The 16,670-nt window shown below is 40.3% G+C and overlaps 1 long non-coding RNA gene and 1 pseudogene across 1 annotated transcript; one reads left to right on the plus strand and one right to left on the minus strand.

Annotated features, from left to right (window-relative positions):
• Window positions 1-4,458: 4,458 nt before the first annotated feature.
• Window positions 4,459-5,756, minus strand: LOC125146508 (ATP synthase-coupling factor 6, mitochondrial-like; annotated as a pseudogene).
• Window positions 5,757-6,216: 460 nt separating this feature from the next.
• LOC125176958 (uncharacterized) lies at window positions 6,217-16,307 on the plus strand. The gene is made up of 4 exons (XR_007156437.1): window positions 6,217-6,635; window positions 8,904-9,040; window positions 11,584-11,726; window positions 16,263-16,307. It is a non-coding gene; the product is annotated as an uncharacterized LOC125176958 (long non-coding RNA).
• The last annotated feature ends 363 nt before the right edge of the window (window positions 16,308-16,670 follow it).

Here is a 16,670-nt window from a genome sequence, read left to right on the forward strand (position 1 = left end):
TGTGTCTCCCTCTCTCTCTGCCCCTTCCCAGCTTGCGTGCTCTCTCTAGTCCAGAGACTTTTTATCCAATGCATCCAAGGCAATCAAGTGCTGGGAGATCTCTCACACCAAGTCAACTCATAAAACACAAATTCGAAACAAAACCCCAACTGTATTAATTTGCCTTGGGAAATGTAACTGCTCAGAGGCCCAGAATACTCAATTGTAAAGTGATCTCCTTCCCAGTAGGAAATATGTTTGGCAGAGTGATTGCTTCTATTGAGAGTCAGAGAGAAAACAAAGCTGGATGTTCTTTAGATTTAGTGTTTAAATCCCCACTCCTGCTTTTACTAGCTGTGTGAACTGAGGCACATCAATTAACCTCTCTGGAGTAAGAATAATCATTCTTAACCTTTTTCACAAGATTGATTTGAAGATTATTAAATTAATTTTTAAAAATCAATGAAAAAAGGAATTTCAGATATCTGGGACATAATACATTCTTAATAAGTGGCATTCCAGGGCACCCATTTCATAATGAAGGACATTAGAGAGAGCAAGTGAACATGTAAGGGAAGGTAATTCCAGGAAAGGGCAGGAGGCAGAAGTGTGCCTGGAGTGTGCAAGGAGCTATAAGAAGCCTAAGGTGGCTGGGAAGGGTTGGGGTGGGAAGAGCGGTAGAAGACGGTAAAAGTTGTGGAGTTACCTTGTAGCTCAAAAAATCATGTTTCCCCTTAACACAGTGTGTGGCATTGTCCCTAGGAAACAACTGTCTGCTCATGGCAACATTTCCCAGTCCCACTTGCATCTAGATGTGGCCATGTGACTAGTTCTTACCAATGGAATATGTGCAGGAATTTATGTGTGTCACTGCTGGGTCAGTGTATTTAAGAAGTAAATGAGGCTTCAGTCTCTCTTGTAGGCTTTTCACCAGCTAGAAGAATTCTGAGGTTCTAAGGAAAGATGAAACAGAAGACAGAAGGAGCCTGGATCTCTGAATCAAGCATGTAGAGGAAAGGCTCCAGAACAAAAATCAACTTGAGATGTATTAAGAAGTTATAAATGTCATGAACAAAAGTTTAAATCTTCTAAAGATAATATTAACAAATACATTTCTAACCTCTGGGTAGGGACTTTGTAAACAAGTTACAGAAAGCACTATCCATAATATAAAAGATTGAGGGGCACCTGGGTGGCTCAGTCAGTTGAGTATCTGACTCCTGATTTCTACTCAGGTCATGATCCCAGAGTTGTGGGATCGAGCCCCTTGCTGGGCTCTGCACTGAGCATGGAGACTGCTTGTGATTCTCTCTCTCCCTCTGCCCCTCTCCCCCATTCGTGTTCTCTCTCCAAATAAATAAACTTTATATATATCTCCAAGGCACTGTTTTAAGCACTTTATGTATATTAACTCTGCCTAGAACTTGTCCCTGAACTCAAGATTTGTATATCTAACTGACTTCTTAACATCTCAGTTTGGAGGTCTAAAAGGTATTTCATATTCCAAATTGTATTTCTGATTTGTCTCCATGATGCTGCCCCTTCCACACTCTTTCCCCATATAAGCAAATGGAAATCCCATTCTTTCAGCTCATGCAAAAACCTTACACTCATTCTTGATTTCTCTCTCTCTCTCTCTCTCTCTCTCTCTCTCTCTCTCTCCACACACACATTAGAAAGTTCTCTTAGTTACAGAAAATAATGATTAAAGCATAGCACAATGCTTTCTAACTTATAATCCCTTTAAAATTGTCTGGCTCAGAAAATTATAAAAGGAAACTGAAAAAAGAACAAGCTACTGAAAGTGTGAAACATTCTGGTTATATGAAATCCAGAAAATTACTAAGCATATTTCAAAAAATACTTTGGAACTTTATAAGTTACCTCTACTTTTAATGAATGTTGCTAGATAATGATATCAATAGTGGAAAAACTGGGAAATAAAAACAAATTCACATTGAATAAAACACAATGATATATACAATGAATGTAATAAATCCCTCATTTTAATATAAAAATATACCATTTTTATTAATAAATCAGTTCTTTTTGCTTGATATATATCTATTTAATAATTTTTTTTAGGTAAGTTCTGTGCCCAATGTGGGGCTTGAATTCATGACCCCCAAATCAAGAGTCACATGCTCTACTGACTGAACTAGCCAGGCACCCCTCAACAAGTATTTTAAACTAGTTTGAAGGGTGGGAATGCAAGCTGGTGCAGCCACTCTGGAAAACAGTATGGAGGTTCCTCAAAAAACTAAAAACAGAACTACCCTACGACCCAGCGATTGCACTACTAGGCATTTATCCAAGGGATACAGGTGTGCTGTTTCAAAGGGACACATGCACCTGCACATTTATAGCAGCACTATCAACAATAGCCAAAGTATGGAAAGATAGATGGATATTGGTTAAAGAAGATGTGGTATATATATATATACACAATGGAGTACTACGAAGGAAATCTTGTCATCTGCAACTACGTGGATGGAACTGGAGGGTATTATGCTAAGTGAAATTAGTCAGTCAGAGAAAGACAAAAATCATATGACTTCACTCATATGAGGACTTTCAGAGACAAAACAGATGAACATAGGGATGGGAAATAAAAATAATATAAAAACAGGGAGGGGGACAAAACAGAAGAGACTCATAAATATGGAGAACAAACAGGGTTACTGGAGGGGTTGTGGGAGGGGGGACGGGCTAAATGGGTAAGGGGCATTAAGGAATCTACTCCTGAAATCATTGTTTCACTATATGCTAACTAACTTGGATGTAATTAAAAAATAAAAAAATAATTTTAAAAAATTTCTAAAAGTAAAAAATTTAAAAAAAGAGAATTCCTGCAAAAAAAAAAAAAACCAGTTTGAAGGGACACCAAATTATTTGCCTTTTTATTACTCCCTTGAATGTTGGCTCTGCCCTGAAGAAATGTAGGAACAGCAGGGCTGTACCTTGTGAGCCTGTAGCCTGAAAAAGCAATAGCAAAGTAAAGGGGAAGGAGGATATGATCACAACAGTTCAGCCCAACAGCAGAGCCAAACCCTGCTTTGAAGGATGGAATGAGGTCATTGGTGTATCTTGGATCATATATATGATGGATCATATTTAGATAGATAGAGAGAGGGATAAGTAAATATATACATCATGGTATGTAGCAACAAAAACAAAACCAATGTGTAACAATCCAAATATCCAGCTATAGGGGACAAGTCAAAGAAACTACAGTTTGTGCAAAAAATTGAAGTATGTTGTAAAACAAAAAAATAAAAAGAAGGAAAGATAAAAAAAGGAGACATATTGTGTACTGATGTGGAAAAATATCCAAGATACACTGTTAATGTAAAAAGCAAGTGCAAAACAGTGTGTATAATAGCTAAAATGTGAAAGCAACCCAAATGTCCATCCATGAATGAATGGATAGGTGAATGTAGTATATATACACAATGGAATATTTTTCAGCCTTAAAAAGAAGGAAAAGAAGACACGTGCTACAACATGGATGAACTTTGAGGACATTACACTAGATGAAATAAGCCTGTCACAAAAAGACAAATACTATATGATTCCACTTACTTGAGTTACCTAGACTAGTCAAAATCCTAGGGACTTGAAAGTAGAATGGTGGTTGCCAGGGGAGAGAAGAATGAGTGAGAAGTCATTATTGAATGGGTATAGAGTTCCCATTTTGCAAGATGAAAAGAGTTTTAGAGATGGACGGTGGTGATGGTTACACATTATAAATGTACTTAATACCACTGAACTGTACACTTAAACATCATTAATATGGTAAATTTTATGTTATGTACATTTATTTTGCCACAAATTTTTAATTTGAGAAAAATCCCACATTTGGAAAAATAATGCAATTTCAAGGTAACTCATCTTTATTCAGTTGTTCTGAACTTACTTCCTGGACACTAGTTTTTAAAAATGAAAAAGTAAGTGTGTCTGGGTGGCTCAGTCAGTTGAGCATCTGACTTCAGCTCAGGTCATGATCTCGCAGCTCATGGGTTTGAGCCCTGTGTCGGGCTCTGTGCTGACAGCTCGGAGCCTGGGGCCTGCTTCAGATTCTGTGTCTCCCCTCTCTCTCTGACCCTTACACACTCGTGTTTATTTTTGAGAGAGAAAGAGAGACAGAGTATGAGCAGGGTAAGGGCAGAGAGAGTGGGAGACATAGAATCCAAAGCAGGCTCCAGGCCCTAAGCTGTCAGTACAGAGCCCAATGGGGGGCTCAAACCCCTGAACCACCAAGATCATGACCTGAGCCGAAGTTGGATGCTTAACCGACTGAGCCACCCAGGCACCCCATCAGAGAATTTTTTTTTTAATGTAGAGAAAATAAACTCATGTATTGAAAGACAGCTTTTTATTTCTTTTTGACAGTTGAGAAATACATATTTATTCTGATACTTCTGACCAGTTGTGCAACTAATCTAGGACAAATTACCAAATAAATTTTACATTATTTCTTCAGGACTGGAGTTTTTCGATGGCTTCAGATTTGGGATCTTCAAATGTGAAGTTAGGGAATGTATTCATGTCTGCTTTACCATACATTTGGTTAAGTTTTTAAAAACTCCCTCTCCGGCTCTTGCTGGTACTCTGGGCCAATATCAACACGTCCTCCAGATGCCTGTGCTTAGTTCTCTATTCTCTAATCTTATCGATGAAAAGTTTTTGTACAGGATCAAGTTCCTTAGTAAATGCTGCTGCTATAATACCAATGTTCCTCCTCAAATGGACTGAGACTGTGAACCTAATGACCGAAGAAAACCTGAAGAGCCTCTGCTATGGACAGGAAACTTCTCGGAGGAGGTCTGCGACCAGAAGGCTCTAGGTGAGAGAGACGAAAGACAGCTCTTACTAGAACTGAAAATTCTGTCAATAATTGAAAATTACCTTACAGACACTTATGCTAAGATAGCACTTCTTAGTTGATGTGAAAAGGATCAGTTTCGTGATTTATAAATTTTACTGCTAGGATTTTTGGTGCAATAAATATTGGTATTATAATATATTCCTATAATAATATGGGTTTCTGAAATCAGACTCTCCAGGTTCAAATCTCAACTTTACCATTTATAAAATCTGTAATTTTAGGTAAATTTTTTAACCCCTCTATGCCTCGATTGCCTCATCTGTAAAATAGAGATATTACTGGCTTACATGTTTGCTGCATTAATTAAATGAGATGAAACATAAGAAAAAGAAGGGTGTATAATATGTTAGTGTCTGTGTAAAAAAGAGAAAATACAAGAACTATGTACTTTCTTTCTTGTATACACATAATACTATTTTTGGAAAAATAAGACATTATTAAAGTTGGTTACTCCTAGGGAAGGAAACTGAATGGCTGGGATAAGAAATAGAAGGGAAACGTTTCATCTTATATTGTTTTGTACTTTTTGAGTTTTAAACCATTTTAATGTATTATCTCTTCAAAAATAAATAATATTAAAACTTTTTAAATGCCATCCCCTTTCTCCAGTCTCGCCTACTCACACAAGATTAATGTGCCATCCATGTAACTCTGGTCATGCTAAATTGCTAGTAGGATACTAACTCTTTCTAGTGTGACTGTTAAGGCTCTCTTTGATCCAGGCTCAACCCACCCATCCTATTATTCTTCCAAGAATCTCCCTTCACACCATCTATATATCTAGTCAAGCCTTACTGCTCACTATTTTCCAAGCGGCCACCCTCTTTGGGACCAAAGTGTCCATTACCCATCCCCTCTCAGAATTTGGAAAGTCCAAAGTGTACCACATGTTTATAGCTCCTGCCCTGCACCTCCTTTCCCACCTCATTTTCTCTGATTTGTGTCAGCAAACATGTATAAAACCTTCTCCCTGACCCTCCCTGATAACAGCCCTAGCAGTTCAGGCTTTAGAATGGGGCCCTGCTGCTCCAACTCAGACTTGTAATTCCAAAAGGAAGAGCTATGTGGGTCCAAAAATCACTGGGTCAATGGTCTTTGTCCACAAAAAACTCAGGGAACAGGGGCATCCCCACCTTCTCCTTCTAAGCTAGGCCTGTCCTGGGCCCAAAGGGAAAAGCAAGTTGTGGGACACTATGCCAGGCAAATATGAGGACCCTCTGCTGGCCTGACATACTAGATAGGCAAGGAGGTTGGGACAACCTCCCTAACCTTTTCATCTATACATTCTTGCCTTGGTTCTATGTAGAACCTCTGAAAAGGAGGTAGGGCCAATGCTGGATTCCAAGCTAATACCAGATTAATTGTCCTCCTTCACTTGTTGACCCCATTCAGGGCTGAGCTCATGCCCTGCCTCTTCTAAGGGTCCTCCACTGAGAACTCCCAGAGAACTCCCCATCTCACCACACAGGGCCTTGATACCAGCTACTCAGTTTCCTTCCCCCAAAGCAATCAATGTTCGCAATGCTTTGTTTATCCTTCCAGAAATAGTCTATGGCCTATACTAGCAGGGGCACTTCCTCTAGCAAGACCGGAATTAACTTGACTCCACCCAAGTAGAACCTGCCCACTCCCCAGCTCACAGCACAGTATTCAAGAAAGATCAGCTGATGAACCCACAGGTGCTCAAAATTCTCTCCAATGCTCAGTGAAGAGTTCACCATGTGCAAAATTCACCATGTGCACCATCCTATTGATGATCCAGAGAAATGTAAGCTTTACAATATGGGCTTTCTTAAGACTAGAGACACAAATTCAGCTAGATATAGACTGATACCCTCACAGCCATCTCTGGCAGCCAGCTGCTTCTGCACAGTGATCCACGTCTACAAAAGAAGTCACACAGGCTTTACTTTCCCATGCCCTATTGTCCCACCAGCCCCCAATATCTCATTCATAATGAGCATCAGGCTCGTTCTGTCTCTCAGTGACACAAACTCCCTGAATTGGTTGAAAATTAGAAATCACCCTTTAGCTACCATAACCTATAGCAAGAGAGAAGCCCCAAGGAAGAGTCAGAATCAAGCAGCATCTGATGTCTTCTGGCATGGGGAAGTATGAAGTTGAGCAACAGGAAGAGCAAATTGCAGATAATGTCCACACATGTTGCAACTTTCCCAGAAGTCGTTCATGAGCACATGCATGTGCATGTCTATGTACATGTCTGAGTTTATATGTCAGTGAACATTTGTGCATAGGGTTGATCATGTATATGTATGTATTTATGTATATTAGAGATATTTTTGTGTATGTGCACATGTAAATAACTGTGTGTTGTGTGTACCTGAGGAGGTTAAGTCAGGGCAGAGTGGCAAGAACAGGTAAGTATAGGGTACCTTTGCCTCTTGACAAACCCAGGAGTGACTCACTGGTGGTCCACTCCTCCCCTCAATCCTCCTAGGTTGAGGACTCTTTTGAGAGTCTGGGTACATGGCCTTATATGTGCTGTTGCCAGCCCTCTCCCTTGGACTGTGAACACAGTGGCCTCGCTATTCCCATCAACTTGAGGGCTAAGAACTTCCTGGGAAAGGCCAGATGGTCTAGTGAGGGAAGTGAAAGGCCCTTGGACAAGATCCCAAAAGGAAGATATATTTAACTGTGGCTGAACTCTCAAAAATTTCTTTGGGGGTGATGGAATTGTAATACAACTTGATTGTGATGGAGGTTACATAATTGTTTCTATTTGTCATATCTCATGAAACCATACACTAAAAAGGGTTAATTTAACTATATGTAAATGATACCTTAATAAAAAATAGGAAAACACATATAGAATTGTTAATTGAATATTTTAGAACTTTTTCCCAGCTGACTGTAAACAAAAACATACAGTTATACTATCAGTTTTCCAAGTTATATCAATCTGCTTTTAGTGTGACAGAAAAATAATACCAGAATTACTACAGAGAAAACTAATGGTATTTAATTATTGAGATGATTAAATTTACAGTAATAATATTGACAGAATTAAAACAGCACATCAAGGGGCGTCTGGGTGGCTCAGTCAGTTAAGCATCCAACTTGGGCTCAGGTCATGATCTCACAGTTCGGTTCATGAGTTTGACCCTGTGTCAGGCTCTGCGATGCCAGTGTGGAGCCTGATTGGGATTCTCTCTTGTCCTCTCTCTGTGCCCTGCCCCCAAATAAACTTAAAAAAAAATTAACTGTAATCACAAAATGAACTGTATTTCCAAAGTTCAGAACAATATGTCCTAGACCGTATTTGGAGAACACTTTGTCTTTACCCATGCATAAGGAGATGCTCCACTTTTAAGAGTACAGTTTAATGTATTCTGTGGACAAAGAAGAGATATCATTGGTTCACTAGTAAGTGTGGAGCTTACAAAAGAATTCTTAGCCACTGTTATTAAATGCAATGCAGTCACAATATCCAGTAATCTTTTGGCAAATGTTAATGAAACGGTTTGGGTTCTTTCTGAATCTGAATAAAGGTTCATGAAACTTCAGGAGGAAGAAGAAGAGAAGGAGGAAGAAAGAAGCAGATGCCCACTCTTCCACTCTTGGGGATTGAAAAGGTGCCAGGCTCAGGAGCCACTTGATTCTGATGCCCAAGTCAGAATCCTAACTCTGCAGTTTACTCAGATGTTGTGACCTCAGGCAGACCCATTGCTCCCTCAAGTCTTTGGCTTACCCACATCTGTGAAGAAGGGCCTATGCATGAGCAGGGTTTCCAATAACTGCATCTTTGGGAGTTCTTTTATTGCTTTCCCACCCCAAGGGCCCTATTATTAGAAAAATCTCTGAACAAATTGCATTTATAGTCAGTTTTCCTATTTTTTATAAACAAAGGTACATTTATCTGATGTTAAGATTTTTTCATTAGCACAAGATATGTGGATCACAAAGAGTTACTGTAATTCCAGCCAAAAGCCAAAAAAAAAAAAAGGAAATTTTTTAAAATTTTATTTTCGCCTGTATAGTCTTGCTCTAGATAAAAAATACTATTTCCATCCACTAGGCTTTGTCAGATGTTGGAACTGGCCAAAAGCCCCCACCGTGACAATCTTCATGGGCTGCCAAGGGGCGGGGCAATGTAAAAAGAGGAACAACTGGTCTTGATTCTCAACCGAATGCTTCTGAGGCTGGAATTCAGAGGTATGCCTCGGCCACCTGTAGGTCTGCCACCTCAACCCCTGCCCTCTGCCCACTGAAGTTGCCAAGCTCAGGTCGTGAGTTGTCAGCGTGTATGCCTCTGGTGTCCAGGGATCCTGAAGGTAACAGGCAGGACTGCCACTCACATTTTTACAGATTGAGCATTGCCCAAGAGACACCATTCATTGTAGTCAGCATTAATTTATAAAGTTATGACAGTTTTCCAACAGATGGCAGTAAAGTATCTTAAGAAAGGGCACCTTTTTCTAGTTCACTCAAAATCAGTAAGGTCTAACAGAGGGACTGCTTTTTTTCTACATTGCCCAAAGTGGTGCCAGTAAACAGCAGGACACAGTAAACATAACCGGGCTTCACAAAAGTAGAAAGTGGTTCACAGTCAACATCCATTCCTACCTCCTTTTGTTATGCCCAGGCCAGCTTCATGGGTATTTCCTATGCACAGGGCTCTGTATTCAGAAGGCCCATGAACTTGGTTTAATGCTTTGCTGTTGCTGTTTTAAAATTCTTAATAACTTTATCTCTGAACATGTATTTTGTAAGTGAAGTCTGATGGGACAAAGTGGCGTGCACATGAGCAGATACTATATAGGCAATGTGCACACCTGCTCTTCCTTGCTGCTTCATTCCCATACAGCATTTGCAATATTCCATGAGCAGACAATTCCAGTGTGCCTGTGATACCTGAGGGCTCAGCAAAACTAGCATGTTATGGGGTGCCTGGGTGGCTCAGTCGGTTAAGCTCTGACTTTGGCTCAGGTCATGATCTCGCGGTTCGTGGGTTTGAGCCCCACTTTGGGCTCTGTGCTGACAGCTCGGATCCTGGAGCTTGCTTCGGATTCTGTGTCTCCTTCTCTCTCTGTCCCTCCCCTGCTCATGCTCTGTCTCTGTCTCTGTCCCTCTCAAAAAGAAATAAACATTAAAGAAACCCCAAAAACTAGCATGTTATATCCACAACTGCATAAGCAGGGGTGCTGACTGTCCTGACAGGACATGCTTTCCATTTAAACCAGGACTTGCTTCTTTAAAATAAAAATTGAACTGTATTTATTTATTTTGAAAGAGAGACAGAGAGAGGGAGCAGGGGAGGGGCAGAGAAAGAGAGAGAGAGAGAGACAGAGAGAGAGAGAGAGAGAGAGAATCCCAAGCAGGCTCTACACTGTCAACACAGAGCCTAATGCAGGACTCGAACTCATGAACTGTTGAGATCGTGACCTGAGTAGAAACCAAGAGTCAGATGTTTAACCAACTGAGCCACCCAGGCTCTAACACAGAAAGAAGGCAATGGCATTCTAAGACACGAATGACAGAGGAATGCTACCACATTTTTATGTATGTGTCTTCCTTGTAACAATCACTTGCTAAAAATGATGACATAGAAGGAAAGGGAAAAATAGGGCACCCATAGTTCCTTCTCCTTTGAGTCCTTCTTTACTCATCACTAAGTTGAAAGTAGAAGCTGTTGGTAGAATGTGCTCACATCAGAAATGAAATAAAAACAGTTGAGTTACCTTCTGCAGCATTTCTACTATTCATGTTAGAATTAAATACATATGCATGTATGAGCTTTAAAGTAGAACCGTATAATTTCAGAGATTCCACATGCAGTTAAATACTCTTAATATTTGCATTTAAGGCTGGCATGGCATAAAATAAAAATAAATGTAAATTTCAAGCTAACAAATTACAATTTTAATCTTTCTTTACTTAGAACAACATTAAATAGAAAATAAAAACACTAGGGGCACCTGGGTGGCTCAGTCAGTTAAGCGGCTGGCTCTTGATCTCAGCTTGGGTCTTGATCTCAGGGTTATGAGTTCAGGCCCCGCATTGGGCTCCGTGCTGGGCATAAAGACTACTTAAAAAAAAAAAAAAAGTAAGAAAGAAAAGACAAACACCATATCCAAGTCAAGAGGAGACCCTGGAAGAAAAGAAAAATCTTTATATTTTACTACCTTTAATGGTAACTTTTTTTTCCTGCTTTTTAAATAAAGGGCTCTGCATTTTCATTTTTTCACTGAGCCCTGCAAATTATGTAGGTGGCCCTGATTATTTCTATATTGCAGAGGCTGGAAAGCTACAAATGCTAAAAACTAGAATTCTGCATGCAAAATAGTTTTCACAAATTAGATGCCCTTGCAAGAAATTTGAATGGAAAAGAAAAACAAAGGCTATTTTCCTGTTGCTTTTGGCAGTGTTCCACTGGCAGGAAGGATTGTAGAGATGCCAATGGTCCATCTCCAGCTTTGTGGATGATGTGACAAAATTTCAGTGACAAAAGTAGCAGCCTCTTTCTTCCAGGATCTAAGAAGCAGCAATGGTTGATACAGTAGCTTAGATCCTGTCCTCCTAAATTCTGAATCATAGCTATTTGGTGAATTCCTGAACACAATTACTGCCCATTCTGGAGTTTTCTAGGAGTCATTCTTTGATCTTCAGTCTAACACCTGCTCCTCCAAACGTTTCAATAATTTCATAAAACCTACAATTCCCTTCATTAGGTTCTCTTTTGTGTTTAAAATTTCTAGAATTTGCTCAAAATCAACTTGCTTGAAATCAACTCCCAAACATCACACGTTCTACTGGAATACACCCCTACCATACCACCATTAATAATGATGAAACTAAGCTAAAACATCTGGTCAATTAAAAAAAATACAATGCACAACTTGTAAGTATGCATTTATTCGTTAAACCCTTTCTTCAAACAAACAAACCTGGAGTAGTTTGATGACACTGATCCCTTGCTGTGATGGTCCCAACTCCCAGACTTCATGTTCAGAGCTTTTTCAACAGCACTTCTCTTTTTTCAAAGTACGAGTTGAAAAGTCCATTCTGCTCAAGATCTTCTTATGAAGCCTCAGATCCGGGCTTTGACCGTAAATAGAAAAGCTCCAGGCCCAGCTTCCACTCTCTGAAGTTGCACAACGCTGGCCCCACATCTTGTCCCTCCAACTACACTTTGTCCACACTCATACTACTTGCTCTCCCACCTCCTGAGGGTTTGTAGTTCCTTTACCCCTTCATTTCTTCAAGCAATACCAGTTGGTTGAGACCTCATCAACCTTCCCTCCCCCCAGCAAAGGTCCTGTGCCCAAGGATCTCCCATGTTAAGAGAAGCAGAAGAGTAAATAAATCTAATGAGGAGGATGAGCTTTTCGAAGAGATCCTCGACCAGCCCAGTCTGGGAACAAGCCTGCAGAGATTAGTCAGGTGATGGCCAGCTTCTTGCTGAGTTTCATCTCCTCATCCAGGAGCTGGCTCTGCAGGAAGTCACAGTGGTGGGGGTCTGTACAGGCAGAACCAAGGACATGTGGAACCAAAAGGGCTCGCAACAGGTTACCTATAAACTCTTGGTCAGAAACCCCAGTGTAGGAGGTAGTCTCCTTAGTTTATGATTGCCCAGTCCTTGATGGAGGAGCAGGGAGAGAGAAGTGATATTTACCAATTCTTCACCCCAACAGGGCTTTTGCACCATCCTGTTATTCTGGTGACATGGCAAGTCTGAGCTATCATTTAATGCAGGAAGGGAAAAACAGAACTTTAAAACTCCATTGTCTCATTGCCCTCTAGTCTTCCACCATGGCTATAGCTGCTAATATTAGTGACCACGCACATGCACACAGACACAGAGCTAACTAAAGCTTTCATTCTCCCCCCAGGGCTTTCTCATGGTTTGTTGTTGACTTCTCAGAATTGTGCTTCTCTCTTGCTTCCATCGTTTCTCTAGGGTTGATTTTGGAGAGGAAGCCAGCAGGCTATTCTAGTTCACCATTTTGATAGGTAACTTGAGTTTTGAAGAGATTGTGCTGGCTGCTGTGTAAAAACTGGAGTTTAGGAAGCAAGCTTGGGACAAGGCAGACAAATTAGGAGGTTATTGAGGTACTTCCGAACAAAGGTCATGATGGACTTGGATTAACTAGGATGCTAGCAGTAAAAATGGAAGAAGTTAGATTCAAGAGTTTTGGAGGTACAATTAATAAGTCTTGCTGATGAACTAACTGTATTTGGATGAAGAGAGAATAAAGAATGGCTACTATTTGGCATAAAAAACTGGATGTGTGCATGGAGCCATTTTAGGATAAAGACTGACAGAGAGGCAAAATTGGGGGACTTTTACTTTTAGAGTTCTGTATTGCATATTCTTATTGCATAAACAGCAAAACCTCCAAATTGGGTGAGTTTCCAGGCAGGGTCTTCTGCCTGCCACTCTCCTCACCCTCGGAACCAGGTCTCTCTTTTGTCTCTGTCCCTTGCCAAGAAAGCATATCATAGATGGACTTCCTGATGGTTTTAGGGTTTCATTTCAGAGTCTCTGTCACTGTTAGGGGAAAGGACATGGCATGGCATCTATGACCTCCACGTTTTCTACTCACAAGTTTCAGTCACTGCAGCTCTTTTCAAATTTCCCATTTGCTGCTTTTTAGTTACCTTGAATCCATTTTTCCTCCCTGTCTGCATTCCAACTTCTTTTTGCATTAGTCTGGTGAACTGTAATCAGGTGCCCTGGCTGAATGGTGGGCATGTGACTCCTGGAATGTGAATGCAGAGCAACTGACAACATGGTTAAGACAGTAATTTATTCATTCCATCAGCAGTAGCCTTTCATCCTGCTATGAGGTTATTCCAGTGTTTCTGGGTTCCAGCCTCCAGAGATGCTGATAAAAATCCTTTTGCTCAAGCCAGAGTCAAGTTTTGTTGCTTGCAATCAATGAAACCTAATAATAATTAGTTTATAAAGTACCAGGACATGAATGCAACCTGCCCCCCAAATGTCCAGCTTCACCACAACAGTAACAAATAGGTTAGTGTTGATCCCAACCCCTGCCCTCCCACCCCCAAGCAGCCCTTTGTTTTCTCAGAACCTTCCCCATGTATTCTAAGGCCTCCTAGGCTTCTGTTTTGTTCATAACCATGCTTTTCCACACATTCATAGCCGAAGTAAATTGATGTCCAGGGTAGCATTCAGGCAGCATTTTGACCAAACAGGAATGTGGTTATTTCCACTGCCCAGAACCTTACCCCGTGGGCCTCTGAACTCAATTCCAGCTCAAGTCTGAACTGAGGCCTCCCTTCCCAACAAGACTGGTTAGAATTACTATCTGATGACCAGTCTCTCATCCTGTTTCTCCTCCACCCAGATTACAGCCCTAAGAAAGATGATTTGACTGCTTCTCAGGTTTTTGGTGGTCTTAGTTCCTACACTTAACTCTTCACTCCTGTAAGGTTTGAGTTCAGCTAGGATTGATGTTCTACAATGCATCCCCATAGCACCCTTATCACATGACTTGATGTAAAATCTCCCAAGCCTTACATAGATTCTTCTTCCTTTCTACTTTTGTGTAGCTAGAAGCTGTATGTGTAAATTCTGATGATTATCCACGTTACCAAATACATTATATGAGAAGTCATGCATACCAGTACAGTGACATGAGCATTTATACCTTTAAGACCACATATAATTCTTGATGATAAATTGTAATGTTTTGTATCAATCACTACTCCTTCATCACTTCCAAAGCCTCTACTTATATAACATTTTGGCATGTTCTAGCCAGAAGTTCCAAGTTTCCTCTGCAATATGTATTGCTACTTCACGTCTCTAGTTAACAGTAGCTTAGAACCTTGAATTAGGGCTCTCCAGACAAACAGAACCAAGAGGAGATACATAGATACAGATACAGATATAGATATATAGATATGTAAAGAGATTTGTTAGAAGATATTGGTTAGTGTGATTATGGAGGCTGAGAGGGCCCACCATTAGCTGTCTGCAAGCTGGAGACCCAGGAAGGCCTGTGGCATAGTTGGAAGGCTTGAGAGTCAACGATGGCAGTTTCTAGTCCAGGTCTGAAGGCCTGAGATACAGGAATGGCAGGGGCAGATGATCAATGTCTCAGCTCAACAGTCAGACAGAGTGAATTCAACCATTTTGTTCTATTCTGGCCCTCAATGACTTGGGGAAGGCTATCTGCTTTACTCTGACCAATTCAAGTGCTAATCTCTTCTGAAACACCCTCACAGACACACATAAAAAGGTTTAACGAGCTATTTGGGTATCCCTTGGCCAGACAAGTTGACACATAAAATTAACTATCACAAACCTTGACTGGTATTCTAACAATTTAAAAGCAAGCCCAATTGCTGACCTAGTCACCAGGAAATCCTGTCTCAAAGGTCAAAGTAAAGTAGGTGTTTTGAACCCACACTCATGTCTGCCTTGGGCCTGTTAGTTTTCCAGGAAAGAACCCGTTTTCTCAAAGAAGTATCAGTTAATGCTGGACAAAATATCATCTTCCAGACTATAATTTCATGATGAAGATTCTTAGAGACTCACTCTAGAAAGTTGAGACAATGCTACAATATGACTAGTTTGCCATCTAAAATGTACAAACTTGAACAGTATATTCCCTCCCTCCCTTGACTTCCATGTTATTATGTTGATCGGAGTAGTTTTTAAAACTCCCCTCAGACTTTGAGGTGGTGCTCCAGAACTCTCATGGTTAATATACTGAGTCAATTCTACTCCCCAGCCCTCTTTACCTAGCAGTTCAGTCATCATGACAAGAGTATCCATTTGGCACAGCTCCAGATGCTGGATGATACTGAACCTTGGATTTAGGAATTCAGTGAGTCTCCCCACCTTCTACTCTCAAAATACAGTCCCTGCTAATACTCAGTGGTCATCATAAGACTTGATATTATGGTTTCTGCTTTTCATACCAAATATTTCCAGGACAAGAAGACTTTTCTATTAGAAGAGTCCTTTTAGCCCCCTATACAATTTCCATCTTACCCTACTTTGTATTACTAGCAAAGTAAGCAAATGGAAATAGCCCTTTTGTTTTCTGAAATATTTCATTACAAATAAAATGGTTAATTTGTCTAAATGAGATAATGTACATGAAAGCACACTATAAGCTATAAAACAAGCTATAGAAGGCAAGATATGCTTAAATATTTTTATTTAGAAGGGCTTATTGGGGTGCCAACGATGGGGTTAAGCATCCAACTCTTGATTCGGGCACAGGTCATGAACCCAGGGTCAACGGGGATCGAGGCCGCATCGGTCTCTGCACTGACAAAGCCTGTTTGGGATTCTCTCTCCCCTTCGCTTTCTGTCCCTCCCCCATTCATGCGTGCGGTCTCTCTCAAAACAAATGAACATTTAAAAAAGGGGCTTATTAATATTTTTCATTAATTTCAGAATTCTATCATGTCTGAGCTGTAAGGAACCTGGACCTTAGAACTCACTTGTTCCAGATGAGAAAAATGAGGCCTAGAGTTTAAACAATCCCTCCTAACGTCACCCAGCCTAGCAAGTTTTTCCCAGGTAAGGAACAAAATATGTAAAATATTTTTGCACTAAGATCCACTTTCTAAACATCTAAACTACAAGCGGTGAATGATCATTTAAACATGAGGAAAGCTTCAGTCCTTTTGATTTATTCTAACCATTTTCAAAAGAACAAAGAATTTTTATAAAGAAATCATTAAACTAGAAACTTAGATATTTATCTGTATTTACTTACCTCTACAATTTTAATTTATTTATTTTGAGAAAGAGAGAGCGAGCAGCATAAGTGGGGGAAGGGCAAGATAGAGGGAGAAAGAA

This window comes from Prionailurus viverrinus, chromosome D1 (genome assembly GCF_022837055.1).
Source record: "Prionailurus viverrinus isolate Anna chromosome D1, UM_Priviv_1.0, whole genome shotgun sequence".
In the NCBI taxonomy this organism is placed as follows: Eukaryota; Metazoa; Chordata; class Mammalia; order Carnivora; family Felidae; genus Prionailurus; species Prionailurus viverrinus.